General features: G+C 46.6%; 9 non-coding genes and 1 pseudogene across 9 annotated transcripts; all 10 read left to right on the top strand.

Annotated features, from left to right (window-relative positions):
* The first annotated feature begins 1,315 nt into the window (after window positions 1–1,315).
* LOC128371977 (U2 spliceosomal RNA) lies at window positions 1,316–1,497 on the top strand. The gene has a single exon (XR_008322837.1). It is a non-coding gene; the product is annotated as a U2 spliceosomal RNA (small nuclear RNA).
* Window positions 1,498–1,876: 379 nt separating this feature from the next.
* LOC128372027 (U1 spliceosomal RNA) lies at window positions 1,877–2,040 on the top strand. The gene has a single exon (XR_008322876.1). It is a non-coding gene; the product is annotated as a U1 spliceosomal RNA (small nuclear RNA).
* A 232-nt stretch (window positions 2,041–2,272) lies between these two features.
* Window positions 2,273–2,463, top strand: LOC128372060 (U2 spliceosomal RNA). Its single transcript, XR_008322907.1, has one exon. It is a non-coding gene; the product is annotated as a U2 spliceosomal RNA (small nuclear RNA).
* A 437-nt stretch (window positions 2,464–2,900) lies between these two features.
* On the top strand, window positions 2,901–3,064 carry LOC128372040 (U1 spliceosomal RNA). Its single transcript, XR_008322889.1, has one exon. It is a non-coding gene; the product is annotated as a U1 spliceosomal RNA (small nuclear RNA).
* A 232-nt stretch (window positions 3,065–3,296) lies between these two features.
* Window positions 3,297–3,487, top strand: LOC128372059 (U2 spliceosomal RNA). The gene has a single exon (XR_008322906.1). It is a non-coding gene; the product is annotated as a U2 spliceosomal RNA (small nuclear RNA).
* Window positions 3,488–4,327: 840 nt separating this feature from the next.
* LOC128372003 (U5 spliceosomal RNA) lies at window positions 4,328–4,443 on the top strand. The gene has a single exon (XR_008322854.1). It is a non-coding gene; the product is annotated as a U5 spliceosomal RNA (small nuclear RNA).
* A 5,197-nt stretch (window positions 4,444–9,640) lies between these two features.
* LOC128371970 (uncharacterized) lies at window positions 9,641–9,821 on the top strand (annotated as a pseudogene).
* Window positions 9,822–10,258: 437 nt separating this feature from the next.
* Window positions 10,259–10,422, top strand: LOC128372025 (U1 spliceosomal RNA). Its single transcript, XR_008322875.1, has one exon. It is a non-coding gene; the product is annotated as a U1 spliceosomal RNA (small nuclear RNA).
* A 232-nt stretch (window positions 10,423–10,654) lies between these two features.
* LOC128371967 (U2 spliceosomal RNA) lies at window positions 10,655–10,845 on the top strand. The gene has a single exon (XR_008322831.1). It is a non-coding gene; the product is annotated as a U2 spliceosomal RNA (small nuclear RNA).
* Window positions 10,846–11,677: 832 nt separating this feature from the next.
* On the top strand, window positions 11,678–11,793 carry LOC128372004 (U5 spliceosomal RNA). The gene has a single exon (XR_008322855.1). It is a non-coding gene; the product is annotated as a U5 spliceosomal RNA (small nuclear RNA).
* Window positions 11,794–12,377: the final 584 nt, after the last annotated feature.

Genomic DNA, 12,377 nt, shown 5'->3' with positions numbered 1-12,377 from the left:
AAACCTGTAAAAATGGACATCATGACCGAATTTTTAAAATTCATTGTAAAAACAGTAAACAAAAGTGTGCTTTTATCCCAGGATTTTACTTTTTTAGAGTTAAATAACTGTATGACTGGTTTTAAAAAAGGGAAGTCCCCTGGACAAGATGGACTTCCCTTGGAGTTTTATTTGACTTTTTGGGACATTTTAGCACCTGATTTGATTACTGTTTTTATGGATTTTGAACGACTTGAGCATGAGGAGTTGCAGATTTTAACTAACCACAGATCACTTGTCTCCGTTGTGCAGGAGCGGGAACCAGTGAGTCCGGTGCGCGGGCTCGCACCCGGCGAGCCCACAACAGTTTGGCGCAACGTCAACCATCCTGCTCTCCCTAACAGACTCCGGGACCTGTCATGGATGGTGGCTCATGAGATCCTCCCGGTCAGGTCCGTCATGCACTCCCGGGGCATGTCAACGCACTCAACCTGCCCCCGACCTGGTTGTGGCGCGCCTGAGTCGGTGAGGCATCTGCTCTGGGAGTGCAGTGCTGCTGTAGACCAGTGGGCAACGGCCGGCTCCTTGCAATTCCCGTACTTACCAGCAAGGGAGGTCCTCACAGCACAACTAGTGCTATATGGGGTGAGCCAGCAAAAAATACCATCCAAAGACTTTGCAAAACAGTGGCTCACCCTAGCCGCCATCAAAGACGCCACATGGACCTCCAGAAACTTGCTGGTAAGAAAGCACATGCAGATCCCCCCCGTGGCTGTGATCCGAATGGCCGCAGCAACGGTCAAAACGGCCGTAGCTGCAGGCAGCAGGCCTAGGACACAGCCACAAAGAAGAATCGCCTCTGTGCCCATTCGGATGAAGGAGCCGGAGCCACACAGCAAAAGGTCACAGCAGCAGCGGCCTGGCTCTCTGGGTGAGGCAGGTGGGAAGGAGCATCAGGGAGAGGATCTCCTCTGACCACCACGACAGCATCCCGAGAGACCAAATGTTTGGGGGAGCAGAATGAGTTACCCTTGGTAGGGACTCACTGCGCTCCTGCACAAAGATAGAATTGAAAAAAAAAAACCTTTTTAACGGATGCACTCCTTTTTATGGACTTTTAATGGACACTCAATCACATAAACACCTGACATATGTTTTACAAATGAACAGCTATTTAACCTGTATTACCATTTTAGAACAATTGGTTTTATTGTTTTAAATATGGTTTTACATACTGCACATATTTATTGTAATTCATTGTATATACTATGTTCACATGTGAATATTTTATCTAAAATGTAAATCATTGTTTGAAATAATTTGAACGAGTGTCAATAAAACTTTTTCGAAAAAAAAAAAAAAAAATCTGTTCTTATCAGTTTAATATCTGATACGTCCCCTACCCGGGGACCATATATTAAATTGCTTTTTGGAGCAGGGAGATGGAATAGGGGCTTGCTCCGTCCACTCCATGCATCGACCCGGTATTGCAGTACCTCCAGGAACGGTGCACTCCCCTCTCTCTATGTTTAATATGAAAAAGAGACTTAACTGAGTAGGTAGGCCGGTCTAGCAGCACTGACGAGTTTAGATCCATTTCAAGGTTGTTCAAGCACCCTTGAAAATGAGCAAATTATCTTGACTCATGACTGCCAATGTACAATTGAGTAGCTATGTCAGCACTGTAGTGAGGTTGCACACTCTAGAAATCTGTGCTCATATACAGCAATCCTTTGTAATCCTTATTCATAGAGCAGGAAGCTGCATGCAAAGTTGTGACTCTGCAGATCCACAGCCTCATGCGGCGTGTGTGTGTTTGGATGATGTTTGGAAGGTGCACCATCGGTCCGGGTGCCGTGTCTGTGAAAGACTTCCTTGGCTCGGATCTGTACAACTCATACTTACCTGGCAAGGGAGATACCATGATCAAGAAGGTGGTTCACCCAGGGCGAGGCTCAACCATTGCACTCCGGTTGTGCTGACCTCTGCGAATTCCCCAAATGTGGGAATCTCGATTGCATAATTTCTGGTAGTGGGGGACTGCGTTCGCGCTCTCCCCTGATAAGTTGTTGAAAGAAAACTAAACGCTTACTGAGGTTAGAAACCAAGTGAGAAATTGGTGAATTCTCCATTGACTCGTGTAGAGACGGATGTCCTTTTGAACACAAAACGGTCGTCTTATCTTTTGATAGAATGCAGCTCCAAGTTACTTCCTCGCATTGGACTCTGTGACACCGTGAGCGGGACTGACGCTGCAGAGGATCACTCCTTCAACTCCGACACTTTTCCGGTCATCGCTTCTCGGCCTTTTGGCTAAGATCAAGTGTAGTATCTGTTCTTATCAGTTTAATATCTGATACGTCCCCTACCCGGGGACCATATATTAAATTGCTTTTTGGAGCAGGGAGATGGAATAGGGGCTTGCTCCGTCCACTCCACGCATCGACCCGGTATTGCAGTACCTCCAGGAACGGTGCACCCCCCTCTCTCTATGTTTAATATGAAAAAGAGACTTAACTGAGTAGGTAGGCCGGTCTAGCAGCACTGACGAGTTTAGATCCATTTCAAGGTTGTTCAAGCACCCTTGAAAATGAGCAAATTATCTTTGTTTCCTATGAATTATTTTATACAACTTTAATTATTTTGCGAGCCTGATCCTAGAATTGCCCATGACTGCCAATGTACAATTGAGTAGCTATGTCAGCACTGTAGTGAGGTTGCACACTCTAGAAATCTGTGCTCATATACAGCAATCCTTTGTAATCCTTATTCATAGAGCAGGAAGCTGCATGCAAAGTTGTGACTCTGCAGATCCACAGCCTCATGCGGCGTGTGTGTGTTTGGATGATGTTTGGAAGGTGCACCATCGGTCCGGGTGCCGTGTCTGTGAAAGACGTCCTTGGCTCGGATCTGTACAACTCATACTTACCTGGCAAGGGAGATACCATGATCAAGTAGGTGGTTCACCCAGGGCGAGGCTCAACCATTGCACTCCGGTTGTGCTGACCTCTGCGAATTCCCCAAATGTGGGAATCTCGATTGCATAATTTCTGGTAGTGGGTGACTGCGTTCGCGCTCTCCCCTGATAAGTTGTTGAAAGAAAACTAAACGCTTACTGAGGTTAGAAACCAAGTGAGAAATTGGTGAATTCTCCATTGACTCGTGTAGAGACGGATGTCCTTTTGAACACAAAACGGTCGTCTTATCTTTTGATAGAATGCAGCTCCAAGTTACTTCCTCGCATTGGACTCTGTGACACCGTGAGCGGGACTGACGCTGCAGAGGATCACTCCTTCAACTCCGACACTTTTCCGGTCATCGCTTCTCGGCCTTTTGGCTAAGATCAAGTGTAGTATCTGTTCTTATCAGTTTAATATCTGATACGTCCCCTACCCGGGGACCATATATTAAATTGCTTTTTGGAGCAGGGAGATGGAATAGGGGCTTGCTCCGTCCACTCCACGCATCGACCCGGTATTGCAGTACCTCCAGGAACGGTGCACCCCCCTCTCTCTATGTTTAATATGAAAAAGAGGCTTAACTGAGTAGGTAGGCCGGTCTAGCAGCACTGACGAGTTTAGATCCATTTCAAGGTTGTTCAAGCACCCTTGAAAATGGGTGAAAATGATAAGTTATCTTTGTTTCCTATGAATTATTTGATACAACTTTGGCCAGGGGGATTGAGTCACAGCAGATGGCAGGTTGCCTGTCTCAAGGAGAGCAGACATGCCCCCTGCTGGATCTTCATCAGTATCTCTAATCACCTGCGTCGAATAGGGGGGAAAGTGCAGCGTGACACGGTGTGAGATTTGCACCTTGGGGCGGCACACAAAGAGGGAGATTGTGGGGGCATAAGAGGTTTGGCATGAAGGACATTCCACAGCGGGGCTTGTCATAGAGATGAGTCCACAGGGTGTGTCTGAGAGGCTCTCGGTTGTCCTGCTATGGGTCACACGAGGGGATTGATCGCTCTTTTCATGCTTCATGCAAGGGTGCTGCCCACTGCCCTCCGGACCGCACCGCGGCCAAGGGGTCATTCTTCCCACGGGGGAGTAAAAGGGAAGCAGCACCTGTCTGCCTGTGTACTTGCAGCATTTCCACATTTTGACCCTTGCTCCTCTGGAACACCCGAGTAGGACGTTAGTCCTGTGGCTGGAAAGCCTGGAGCTCTTTGCCGCATTTCACAAAATCTAAAAACATGACAAGAAAAAGTTGGCGCCTTGCTCTTGCTGCGCGGTGTAGGGGAATGGGTGTGGCCTGGGATTCCTTTCACCATGTCGGGGCTCACCGTGAAGGGGGTGACTGGGACCACTGTTGTGTTCGTCTGCTGTTGGTGAGCGGGGCGTACTTACTCGGCTTTCTCTTCATCACGTACAAGTCTTTCGCCTTTTACTAAAGACTTCCGTGGAGAGGAACACCCACGAGTTAGATCTATTTTTGGCAGGCTTTGCCGTTTGGCAGAGTCTCATTGTGTTTGTGAAAAGACAAGCGGGCGGCCTTCCTCAGTAAGACGTGTTTTTCAGTGTCCGTTTTACTTTTGCCAACAAGGATGTTGAATCCATGAAGATGTCGAGGCTGGACTTCTCCAGAAAATTGATTCAAGGTACGTTGAAATTTAAGCCAGAAGACTTAAACTGCATTTTAACATTGCCATATAACAAGGGATTTGATTTAAGCTTTCAAACTGCTGTGTTGCTCAGAGAATTTTGGATAAGATTTGAAAATGTAAAACCCCAATTTGCTGTGTTCAATGTGGAGAAACTGACTGACAATACGTTGAAAACCGTTATTGTCAGAATGTTCAATGAAACAGTGAATGCAGATGACATTTGTTTGTGGCTGGGGAGATATTGCACTGTTAAAGGCCAGGCTACGAAAGTGAGAGATGAGGACGGCATCTGGAATTGCGCTTGGAGGGTCCCCATCCAACAATGGCAGGACCCCCAAGGCTTCCAGGGCTTGAAACATCTGCCGTCTATGGTAGTTCTGGGAGAGAACAGGGGCTATATCCATTACCAGGGCCAACCCAAACTCTGCCGCAAGTGTGGTGAGCATGGGCACCTGGTTGAAGCATGTCAGCAGATCGTATGTGGAAAATGCAGAGAAATTGGACCCACTTTTGAAGAGTGCACCAATGGCAGACGATGCAATCTTTGTGGGGAAACAAACCACCTGTTCAGAGATTGCCCAAAGTCATTTGCCAACAAATTGGAGGCTGCAAAAGTCACAGAAAAGAGAAAAGATGGCGGACAGACAGAACAGTTAGGAGAGCAAATTGAAGTTGCTGGGCAGGAAAAATTCAAATCTCCCTCCAAATCCTGTGATTGGAAGAGAGGGAACAGGTGAGGAGGGAGTGAGGGAGGGGCCTGCATTTACCCCTCCAATGGAGAGTAGTCCAGAGGATGGGGTGGTGCAGGCAGAAGGCGGAGCTAGTAAGGAAGACCAACCACAGGATGATAGTGAAGATGCCTCCCTCCCCAATGCCCAGCAAACTAAGAGGCCTTTGTCTGAATTGTCCTCGGATTCTCCCATTGTGTTGGAGAAGAAGGGAAGAGTTGCGGCTCACTCAGACAGTTCATCTGTGGAGGAGCCCAGAGTCTTCCCTTCCGATTCACCCAATGAGGTTTCTTTTTTAACAATTGCTCTGCAATCGACCCCCAGGGACTCCAAATTAAATGCAACATTGCAGCAGAGGCCAACCCCCAGAGTCCCAAAGGGGAACAGAGCTCAAACCCTTCATTTTTCACCCGCAGAGATGAAGGAAGAGCTCTGTTCACAAGAAATTACCTAACTGTTTTTTAAATGTGTTTTTAACACCCTCTGAGTCTTTTAAAATGTCTTACCTGTTGTTTTTAACCATACTCATGACACTGACCTTCTCTACCATTAATGTGAGAAGTGTGAAGTCGAGAGTTAGAGCCCAGAGTGTTTTACCCTTTTTAAGTTCCTTTAAGTCAGATGTGTTTTTATTGCAGGAATGCAGCCTACCGTTTTTAAAACATTACAGACAGTGGGAGGAGATGTGGCCAAAAATGTCAATATGGAGTGGATCCAATCAAAACAAAAATGACGGAGTGGCCATTTTAATCAAAAACCCTCAAGCTCTGGTGAAGGGCAGCACTGTGGTGAGAGACAGTCGGGCACTTTTAGCACATTTGGCTTTTATGGGACAGGATTTCAACCTTTTAAATATTTACGGTTTTAACGACAAGAACGACAGGTATGACCTTTTAGAAGACTTGCAGTCCCACATGCTAGGTAGGGCACCTTTAGTTGTAGGGGGGGATTTTAACTGTATTCTAAGTAGGGAGGATAGGAGGAGAGCAGGGGAAGATTTTAAAGTAGACAAAACATCGGTTTTATTGCAGGGCATTTGTAGAGATTTTAAACTTCAGGACTGTTTTAAAATCATGCATCCCAGAGAGGAGGGCTTCACCTGGTTCGGTGGTGATGGCACCAGAGCCTCTCGCATAGATTATGTTTTTACACGGGACTGCCCACCCACCAATGCTAGATTAACTCCTGTTTTCTTCTCCGATCACCTTATGCTCTCTTGCACCCTTTCACTCTCTTCGGGCGTGACATCAGGAAGTGGTCTGTGGAAACTCAACTGCTCCCTTTTAGAAGATAGGGAGTTAGTTAGGCAGTTCAGGGAGCGGTACAAAGAGTGGCAGACCCTTCAAGACTTCTACGAAACACGTGCACACTGGTGGGAAATGGTGAAGGGAAAGACGCAGACTTTCTTTAGGCAGGCAGGTAAGAAACGAAAGAACAGGGAATACAGACGCATGATGGGACTGCAGAAACGACTACGTTATTTTAACCTAAACCAGATTGGCATGGATTTTAATGAGGAAATTAAGCAAGTTAAAAAAGAGATGTCAGTTTTATCAGAAATTAAAAGCAAAGGTGTCATTTTAAGGAGCAGAGAACGGGAAATAGAGGAGGGTGAAAAGTGCACACGCTATTTTTTCAGGAAAATTATGAATAAAGGGGGGGGGGGGGGGGGGGGCATTACAAAGCTGAAAAAAGAAGATGGGTGCACAACTGAAACAATGGGCGATATTAAAGAAACAATTGAAACATTTTATTCAAACCTGTACAAAGAAAAACCTGTAAAAATGGACATCATGACCGAAGTTTTAAAATTCATTGTAAAAACAGTAAACAAAAGTGTGCTTTTATCCCAGGCTTTTACTTTTTTAGAGTTAAATAAATGTATGACTGGTTTTAAAAAAGGGAAGTCCCCTGGACAAGATGGACTTCCCTTGGAGTTTTATTTGACTTTTTGGGACATTTTAGCACCTGATTTGATTACTGTTTTTATGGATTTTGAACGACTTGACCGGCTTCCTGACAGTTTTAGAGTAGGGATAGTGACTCTCCTTTATAAACACAATGACAAGACTGACCTGAAAAACTGGAGACCAATCACGCTTTTAAACTTTGACTGTAAACTTTTTAGCAAACTTTTAGCGACACGTATGTCTATGTTTTTAGAAGACGTGATTCACCCGGATCAAGCCTGTGCCATCCCGGGGAGGAAGATCACTGACAGCCTCATACTGATCAGAGACACCATCTGTTACGCGAGAGACAGAAACATCCGGCTAGTAGTACTAAATTTAGATTTTGAGAAAGCATTTGATCGGGTCTCGCACCAGTACCTCTTCCAGGTCCTGCGAAAAATGGGGTTCCCGGAAAGATTTATAGCTTGGGTGGGATTGCTGTACCGGTGGGTGGGATTAACTGCGGTGTCCGTCAGGGGTGTCCGTTATCTGCCCTCCTCTACATCATCTGCATAGAACCACTGGCACAGGTCTTGAGAAAGGACCAACGAATCAATAGGGTAGGACTGCCGGGGAGTGGGGGACTGGAAAACAGGTGTAACCTATACATGGACGACGTGAATATTTTATGTACCGACCTTTTATCTGTCAACAGGACCCCGGACTTGACTGACTGGTTTGGACAGGCCTCTGGGTCGAAATTAAATAGAGAAAAGACCCAAGCCCAATTTTATGGACCATGGACGGCGACTGAGACGACAGGACTCCCCCTGACTGTGACCCAGACTGACCAAAAAATACTGGGAATTAAATTTGACAGGGAGGGGGAAGGGAAAACAAATTGGCCAGACGTGGTAGGGAAAGTCAGACAAAGACTAGGATACTGGGGACTTAGAGGACTGACCATGGAAGGAAAGGTTTTAATCATCAAAGCAGTGATTTTACCTTTGCTTTTATTGATCAGTTCTGTTTTTATTCCTCCTAGGCATGTGCTTTTAAATCTGGAGCGAGCCATTTTTTACTTTCTGTGGGGATCCAAGTGGGAAAGATTGAAGAGAGAAATTATGAAAAGGCCAAAGGAGAAAGGAGGAAAAGAAGTACCGGATCTGCACCTGTTTTTAGGAAGCACATACACTACAGTACACATGAAAATAGCCATGACCCCATCCAGAAACCCCAAGACAACTGCAATGACACGCTTCTGGATGGGGTCCTACCTCAGAAAACTTAAGATTTTACATGTGGACCTAAGAATACCTGTGTCTTTTAACCTGCCACCAGCCTATGTTTTTATTCAGAAGTTTTTAAGGCATTTTAACCTTGAGCATGAGGAGTTGCAGATTTTAACTAACCACAGATCACTTGTCTCCGTTGTGCAGGAGCGGGAACTAGTGAGTCCGGTGCGCGGGCTCGCACCCGGCGAGCCCACAACAGTTTGGCGCAACGTCAACCATCCTGCTCTCCCTAACAGACTCCGGGACCTGTCATGGATGGTGGCTCATGAGATCCTCCCGGTCAGGTCCGTCATGCACTCCCGGGGCATGTCAACGCACTCAACCTGCCCCCGACCTGGTTGTGGCGCGCCTGAGTCGGTGAGGCATCTGCTCTGGGAGTGCAGTGCTGCTGTAGACCAGTGGGCAACGGCCGGCTCCTTGCAATTCCCGTACTTACCAGCAAGGGAGGTCCTCACAGCACAACTAGTGCTATATGGGGTGAGCCAGCAAAAAATACCATCCAAAGACTTTGCAAAACAGTGGCTCACCCCAGCCGCCATCAAAGACGCCACATGGACCTCCAGAAACTTGCTGGTAAGAAAGCACATGCAGATCCCCCCCGTGGCTGTGATCCGAATGGCCGCAGCAACGGTCAAAACGGCCGTAGCTGCAGGCGGCAGGCCTAGGACACAGCCACAAAGAAGAATCGCCTCTGTGCCCATTCGGATGAAGGAGCCGGAGCCACACAGCAAAAGGTCACAGCAGCAGCGGCCTGGCTCTCTGGGTGAGGCAGGTGGGAACACGACAGCATCCCGAGAGACCAAATGTTTGGGGGAGCAGAATGAGTTACCCTTGGTAGGGACTCACTGCGCTCCTGCACAAAGATAGAATTGAAAAAAAAAAACCCTTTTTAACGGATGCACTCCTTTTTATGGACTTTTAATGGACACTCAATCACATAAACACCTGACATATGTTTTACAAATGAACAGCTATTTAACCTGTATTACCATTTTAGAACAATTGGTTTTATTGTTTTAAATATGGTTTTACATACTGCACATATTTATTGTAATTCATTGTATATACTATGTCCACATGTGAATATTTTATCTAAAATGTAAATCATTGTTTGAAATAATTTGAACGAGTGTCAATAAAACTTTTTCGAAAAAAAAAAAAAAAATCTGTTCTTATCAGTTTAATATCTGATACGTCCCCTACCCGGGGACCATATATTAAATTGCTTTTTGGAGCAGGGAGATGGAATAGGGGCTTGCTCCGTCCACTCCACGCATCGACCCGGTATTGCAGTACCTCCAGGAACGGTGCACCCCCCTCTCTCTATGTTTAATATGAAAAAGAGACTTAACTGAGTAGGTAGGCCGGTCTAGCAGCACTGACGAGTTTAGATCCATTTCAAGGTTGTTCAAGCACCCTTGAAAATGAGCAAATTATCTTTGTTTCCTATGAATTATTTTATACAACTTTAATTATTTTGCGAGCCTGATCCTAGAATTGCCCATGACTGCCAATGTACAATTGAGTAGCTATGTCAGCACTGTAGTGAGGTTGCACACTCTAGAAATCTGTGCTCATATACAGCAATCCTTTGTAATCCTTATTCATAGAGCAGGAAGCTGCATGCAAAGTTGTGACTCTGCAGATCCACAGCCTCATGCGGCGTGTGTGTGTTTGGATGATGTTTGGAAGGTGCACCATCGGTCCGGGTGCCGTGTCTGTGAAAGACTTCCTTGGCTCGGATCTGTACAACTCATACTTACCTGGCAAGGGAGATACCATGATCAAGAAGGTGGTTCACCCAGGGCGAGGCTCAACCATTGCACTCCGGTTGTGCTGACCTCTGCGAATTCCCCAAATGTGGGAATCTCGATTGCATAATTTCTGGTAGTGGGGGACTGCGTTCGCGCTCTCCCCTGATAAGTTGTTGAAAGAAAACTAAACGCTTACTGAGGTTAGAAACCAAGTGAGAAATTGGTGATTTCTCCATTGACTCGTGTAGAGACGGATGTCCTTTTGAACACAAAACGGTCGTCTTATCTTTTGATAGAATGCAGCTCCAAGTTACTTCCTCGCATTGGACTCTGTGACACCGTGAGCGGGACTGACGCTGCAGAGGATCACTCCTTCAACTCCGACACTTTTCCGGTCATCGCTTCTCGGCCTTTTGGCTAAGATCAAGTGTAGTATCTGTTCCTATCAGTTTAATATCTGATACGTCCCCTACCCGGGGACCATATATTAAATTGCTTATTGGAGCAGGGATATGGAATAGGGGCTTGCTCCGTCCACTCCACGCATCGACCCGGTACTGCAGTACCTCCAGGAACGGTGCACCCCCTCTCTCTCTATGTTTAATATGAAAAAGAGGCTTAACTGAGTAGGTAGGCCGGTCTAGCAGCACTGACGAGTTTAGATCCATTTCAAGGTTGTTCAAGCACCCTTGAAAATGAGCAAGTCATCTTTGTTTCCTATGAATTATATGATACAACTTTGGCCAGGGGGATTGAGTCACAGCAGATGGCAGGTTGCCTGTCTCAAGGAGAGCAGACATGCCCCCTGCTGGATCTTCATCAGTATCTCTAATCACCTGCGTCGAATAGGGGGGAAAGTGCAGCGTGACACGGTGTGAGATTTGCACCTTGGGGCGGCACACAAAGAGGGAGATTGTGGGGGCATAAGAGGTTTGGCATGAAGGACATTCCACAGCGGGGCTTGTCATAGAGATGAGTCCACAGGGTGTGTCTGAGAGGCTCTCGGTTGTCCTGCTATGGGTCACACGAGGGGATTGATCGCTCTTTTCATGCTTCATGCAAGGGTGCTGCCCACTGCCCTCCGGACCGCACCGCGGCCAAGGGGTCATTCTTCCCACGGGGGAGTAAAAGGGAAGCAGCACCTGTCTGCCTGTGTACTTGCAGCATTTCCACATTTTGACCCTTGCTCCTCTGGAACACCCGAGTAGGACGTTAGTCCTGTGGCTGGAAAGCCTGGAGCTCTTTGCCGCATTTCACAAAATCTAAAAACATGACAAGAAAAAGTTGGCGCCTTGCTCTTGCTGCGCGGTGTAGGGGAATGGGTGTGGCCTGGGATTCCTTTCACCATGTCGGGGCTCACCGTGAAGGGGGTGACTGGGACCACTGTTGTGTTCGTCTGCTGTTGGTGAGCGGGGCGTACTTACTTGGCTTTCTCTTCATCACGTACAAGTCTTTCGCCTTTTACTAAAGACTTCCGTGGAGAGGAACACCCACGAGTTAGATCTATTTTTGGCAGGCTTTGCCGTTTGGCAGAGTCTCATTGTGTTTGTGAAAAGACAAGCGGGCGGCCTTCCTCAGTAAGACGTGTTTTTCAGTGTCCGTTTTACTTTTGCCAACAAGGATGTTGAATCCATGAAGATGTCGAGGCTGGACTTCTCCAGAAAATTGATTCAAGGTACGTTGAAATTTAAGCCAGAAGACTTAAACTGCATTTTAACATTGCCATATAACAAGGGATTTGATTTAAGCTTTCAAACTGCTGTGTTGCTCAGAGAATTTTGGATAAGATTTGAAAATGTAAAACCCCAATTTGCTGTGTTCAATGTGGAGAAACTGACTGACAATACGTTGAAAACCGTTATTGTCAGAATGTTCAATGAAACAGTGAATGCAGATGACATTTGTTTGTGGCTGGGGAGATATTGCACTGTTAAAGGCCAGGCTACGAAAGTGAGAGATGAGGACGGCATCTGGAATTGCGCTTGGAGGGTCCCCATCCAACAATGGCAGGACCCCCAAGGCTTCCAGGGCTTGAAACATCTGCCGTCTATGGTAGTTCTGGGAGAGAACAGGGGCTATATCCATTACCAGGGCCAACCCAAACTCTGCCGCAAGTGTGG

This window comes from Scomber japonicus, chromosome 13 (genome assembly GCF_027409825.1).
Source record: "Scomber japonicus isolate fScoJap1 chromosome 13, fScoJap1.pri, whole genome shotgun sequence".
NCBI classification, from domain to species: domain Eukaryota; kingdom Metazoa; phylum Chordata; class Actinopteri; order Scombriformes; family Scombridae; genus Scomber; species Scomber japonicus.
This window is presented reverse-complemented; position numbering and strand designations above follow the sequence as displayed.